Genomic DNA, 6,003 nt, shown 5'->3' with positions numbered 1-6,003 from the left:
ATCACTATGTATATATAAAATGTACCAATAAAAAAATTCAAGGAAAAAAAAGAATTCTATATCCAGCTAAACTTTCATCCAAAAGTGAAGAAATTAGCACCATCTAAGATAAAGACAGTTAAGTCATCATTATACCACCAGCACAAAAAAACACTTATCCAGGCAAGCCCTCAGCAGGAACCAGTCCAGGAGTGATGTTGAGGGGATCCTGCAAGGGACTCCAAAACTGTCTTCAGATGAGGTCAGTTTGGATCCCAAATAAAGGAGCAGCAAGTTCCAGAAGGACAAGTTAGGAGAACTTATTTTGCAGAGTTCCCTACTGACACTCAGAATAGTGACAAGGGTGTTCTGCCTAGGCATGTCCTCAACAAGGGATTGAATTGGAAAATTTATATGAGGGTCTTAGGAAATTTGGTTCAGGGGTACCAGGTGTTATTATTTGGCTCCAAAATGTCCGTCTAAAGTCTCCCATGTTCAGAGGTGGGGCCTTTTGAAGGTAGCTGACCACAGTGGTGCTGTATTCATTGATGGATTCATTCATGGAGGAGAGCATGGTTGAATGTGCAATGAAAAGATGGGTTTAGATGCAGGAGGGGCATTGGGTGCATGACCTGGAAAGGCAGATCCTTGTCCCCAGCATGTCTCTTTTTCCTGGAAGTTGTATGTTAAGCAGCTTCCCTCTACCTGGCCTGTCCACTGTGTTGTTTCTGGCTTTATGCCAGCCAACCATGGACTCAGTTCTCTAATACTGTGAGCCAAATGAACTTCTCTTCCTTTAAGTTTTGGGTATTGGATATTTTGTCCCAATGACAAGAAAATGACAACACACCCAGACTAGATCACATGAACAAATACTTATATTGATAGACTATAGAAACTGACTTAAGAATAGTAAATCTAAATAGACCTTTAACAAGTAAAATATTATAAACCTTATCTCAATGGCTTTTTCTCATAAAAGCAAGGTTGGTTTAATATCTCAAAATAGATTAATATGTCAGAGAAATAGATCAGTAGAATAAGTTCTTGACTGGCAAGTGCAGGGTCCTGAGTTCAATCACCGGTACAGAAAAAAAAAGTCAAAATAGATTAATATAAACACATGCAATCAATATACTAGACAAAAATCACAGATCATTAAAGAAACACTTGACAAAATTCAACACCCCTTCATGATGCAAAAAAAAGAAGAATAGAGAATGGAATGCTCTCAACTTGATAAAGAATGCCTATCAATAAAAACACACAACCAAAATGATACTTAGTGATAGATGACTGAAGACAGCACTGTGCCTACTGGAAGTCACACACAAGATTGTTCATGGCAGCCTTACTTAAATCAGCAAACAACTCCATCTAGAAAGTCAGGTTCTCTGGAGGAACAAAATTAACAACAAAAATATATATAATTATACAAAGGGATTTATTAGGTAAGCAGAAGAAGCAGGAAAAGCTTCATACATACTACATAGCCACAGGAACCAGTAGCCCCTCAGTGTAAGAAGTTAGAAGCCATAGAGGGGTTCAGTCCCTGGTGTGCTGTGCTGTCCCTACCCCCAGGGCACACTGAGAGGGCAACTGAGACTGAGCTTGGGGGCATGCACCTGTAATCCCAGCATGTGAGAGGCTGAAAACAAGAGAATCACTACCAGTCCAATCTGTGTAGTGAAACCCTGTAGACCCTGTCCTAAGCACAAAAAAAAAAAAAAAATCAGAATAGTTTAGTGTCAGACATGTAAACTTTTATGTCAGTCTTGAGGTAAGACTCAATGCTTTCACATCTTATAAAGCCTTTGCAGGTACTAGCTAATCTGATCAAGATCAGTTCCTTGTCTATAAAACATGCAGAGAGTATTTTTTAACTTTTGCTTTCTCCTTTTTGTGGCACTGGAACCCAGGCCTTTCACTGAGCTACATAACCAACCCTTTATTTTTTGAAAGAAGAGTATCACTAAGTCACTAAATTGCCCATACTGGGCTCAAACTTGTGATCCTTCTGCCTTAAGCCCCCCAGAGTACTAGGCTACTTTTGATAATATCATTGGAAACACCTGCATAATTTGAGCCTGATAAATATCTACTATAGCAATTGAAGGGAAGCACAGAAAATAGAATTAAAAATGTAAGTTGAGGAATTAAACATCTGAAACATCACAAAGGAAGCAAATAAAAACTTAAAAAGTGAAAGGAAGCAATCTTTTAAAAATAGCACATTAGTAAAAATAAAAACCTGACAATAGATTCTTCACTTTCCAGAGTGAAAACTTTCTTTTATTAAAACAGACTCCACAAAATTTGCTGCTTACCTAAGGGATCATCCAACTCTAAAACTGCAAGAAACACAGCCTTGGACCTTCTAGTAACATACAACATATAGTAACACAATATGGTGTTATGGAGGAAGGACGGCTTTGCCTGTCCTTCCTCCCACTACCACCCTTTCTGTCACATGGAAATTTAATGGGCTACAACTTTTTTTAAAAGATGTGAATGCTAATGTCAGTCTGGAATAAAACTATACCATACGGGAGCTATTTTAAAATATTGGAATTGGCAGTATTTACTGGTCTAATGTTTTCAAGCATAGAGAAACTATGTTTCTTATCCTTAAATATGGAAGCAGAAAAAAAAATCTATTAAAGATGAGAGAAAAAATACACGTGCTAATTATACCAGAGAGTTGCCTGTTATTAACACTTGGACATGCCCATCTCTTGGAAGCAAAACAATTTGCATATTTTAAATGAATAAATTCACCTCTACTTACCTGCAGGAAGATCTAGATACTTTGTTGGGTGCAAGAAGAAAGCAATCTGAACCCTTCGATGCAAGCTTCCTTTTCCAGTTTATTCCACAGCCAGTATGTGTGGAGGAACGTGACAAGCTGAGAAATGCAGGAGCAAGTCATTGACAAGGCCAGCATTCTGTTGTCACAGAAGCAAAGCACATCAAATTAATGAGGCCCATAGAGACCCAGGAGGCTGAGGGCACCAGAAGCCTGCATTGTGTGCTTCAGCACGTGCTTCCGGTGGACTAGCTGCACCCCATCCCTCAATTGAATCCCAGACAGCCTAAATTTCCAGGAAAGGAGAAAGTGCCTTTTGTATTCATTCTGTGTGTGAAGTTTGGTTTTCAGGAAGCAAATGGTCAAGGTCAACATTGCTGTTTGGTCTCCACACCAACTGTGTGTGTTGAGTGGCGAGGGGGGACACATTAACAAAAAACTTGTTCAGTTTTTCCTGATGATGTTTGTTAATCTAAAATGTAAGGAAGCATCCAGGATTCAGAAAAACTGAACTCTAATCCTACTATTGGCAAGCCATGTAACTGCTCTGGACTTCTGTTATTTAACCAGATTTTTAATCTTCTATAAAATTAAATAATTGGAGCTTGTCCTAGCTCCAAAATCTGCCACTCCAAAAACTAATTTCTTAAAAATATTACCTAAAATTTAAAAAGGAAAATCTCCTTATTAAAAGATAGACACTTCTCCTTTAAAAAGTGAGTAATGAGCTTTATCTTACCTTTACTCCTAGCTTTGAAAGCCTATGGCTTTAAAATAAGTGGTTATGGCATAAGACTTTAAAAAATTAATATTTTAACAACATAAGAATCATTCACATATGGACAAGAATAAGACAATATTACACAAAAGGGGGAATCACTTCACAGTTATAGGATACAGGTGTGGGGTTTTTTTTTCAACTGAGGGCACCACAGCCTATGGAAAACAGTCTTGGGTCTTGATTATCAGGAATGGCGAATCTCAGACCCAGACCCATGTCTTCTCTGGGCCTTTGCCTCTCTTGACCCTCCTCATCTATGGTAGAGGGGCCAAGAAGGAGATGCTGCTCACCCCAAGGTGGCTGGCAAGCAGAGAGGAGGAGGAAGTGGGCACAGATGCGCCCCTACCAGGGACCTCCTCCTCTGACAAAGCCTCACCTCCTAACATCACATCACACACAGCTGCTAAGTCCACACATGAGCATAGCAGCCCCATCATCCACCTTCCAAGGCCGTGAGTCTATGGAGGGGATGTTACAGATCTGAGCCGTAGCATGGGTGGTCTGAGCACTGCGATCGGGCATCTTCATAAACCAGCCCCAAATAAGGACATCTGCCTTGAGTTTCCTGCAGGCCAGTCAGTAGCGGTGAATCCTCAGGCAAGCATTGCACCTCCAATGCCTTTTCTGTCTTTGAAAAATAAGAGAGTAAGTCTAAGCCAGCTGCCTGTGCCTTGGCGGAAGTGAGATGAGCTAATTAATTAGAAATCTCTTCAATGAGTTGAATAAATACTTTAATATATGAGGAAGATATTTTATAATTATATAATTTAATTATGGAAGGCAGGATTTCTGGGGTGATTTTGTAACCCAGTGAAACCTCTCCACTGGAAAGATATTAATCAAGCTGTCCAGAATTAGCAAAAACAATTATTTAAAATCTCTGGAGACTAACCAAAGAGTTATGATAAATTGAGAAGCATCTATTCAACAAAATCTATGGACTCTGAACCAAAGCAATGGAAGGCTATGGCATTCAAGCTAGACTCCATACCCTTTCACAAACAGTGCTGCCTTCCAGCAGGCAAAATACAGTCTTAGTGGGCACATCGCATTTAGTAGCCAGGTGTCCACTGCCACCTCCTCTAGCTCCCTGGGATGGGGAAATATTCTGAATGATTTCAGTGACCGGTGAACATAGGCAGACCCCATGTTCCACAGCGCCATGCAGTTCAGGGCTTAGATCTATCATGCAGTTGGTAGCAGCTGGGAGACTTGTGTTCTGTCATCTCAACTCCTGCCACTTGGGCAGAAACCAGGCAGAAGAGCTGGTGAACAGTATAGTCACCTTTCCTATACAGCACTGAGCTGCTCCAGTGAAACTGGCAGCTGAGTTCCTGCTTTCATTTTCACCAGCATCTTAAAGCAGAGACCACTTGGTAACTGGTGAATGTTAACTGTTCCTTTTCTCCCTGGCACTGAGCTGCAGATCTACACTGGTTGGTGGCCACAGACAGGAGGTAGCAATGGTTCTAGCCTCCTCCTCCTTCCCAGTGCATTCATGACTACTTGTAGAGAGAGAATCCAGGTGGAGAAACCACAGAAGACCTGGTAGTGCTATCAGCTCCTGCTCTGTAACAGGGTTTCTTCCCAGGTGAGGGTCACAAATAGCTTCTGAGGCTGGCAATAGTGAGTGGGGAGTGAAGGAGTCTCAAAAATACTATAGCTATCAGCCAGTAGTTCAGCCAAATCAGTAAACAAATAATCAAATAATAGGCCCCAAGAGGTAAGGAATCACCACCAATAGCCACAAAAATGGAATAACTGAAAATATACTTATATCAGAAATGTTCAGGGGCTGGGGAGATAGCCCAGTGGCTTAAGCTCCTTCCTTGAAAGTGCGAGGACCTGGTTCAGTCCTCGGCACTGCATGCCATGCCATTCCCAGAACCCCAGGCATGCCGTGCTGGCCACTGAAACCAGGTGTTGTGGTGCATGCCTATAATCCCAGCACCAGAGAGACTGGGACAGGAGGATCACTATGAGTCTGAGCTATGTAGTGAGACCCTGTACCAAATAAATAAATTTCTAAAAAATAAATAAATATAACATTCGGCAGCACAGCTAGCAAGTGCAAAGTCATGAGTTCAATTCCCACTAAAAAAAAAAACCCACACAATTATGATTTAGCTATGAATGGAGAAGGGGAGTATACAATAGGAGCTATTTGAAGGGGCCCAGATATTTAATTTATCATAAAAAGACTTCAAGGCAGCTGTTATAAATATGTTCGAAGCTTTTATTAAAGAGATCTACTGAGAAAAGGGAATGAACCTGTTCAATAGAAAGGAATTACTGAGTTTAGGAGGACAGAAGAGGGAGTGGGGGGGAAAGAGGTATATTTATGTGTGTAAACAGGATAGTTTTGATAATTGTACTGTGGATTTCTGCTGGTCTATGGAAAAGAGCAGTTAATGCTTAATTTTGTTTGGTTTCTTTG

The sequence above is a fragment of the Octodon degus genome, unplaced genomic scaffold (assembly GCF_000260255.1).
Source record: "Octodon degus isolate 3935 unplaced genomic scaffold, OctDeg1.0 scaffold00075, whole genome shotgun sequence".
In the NCBI taxonomy this organism is placed as follows: domain Eukaryota; kingdom Metazoa; phylum Chordata; class Mammalia; order Rodentia; family Octodontidae; genus Octodon; species Octodon degus.
This window is presented reverse-complemented; position numbering follows the sequence as displayed.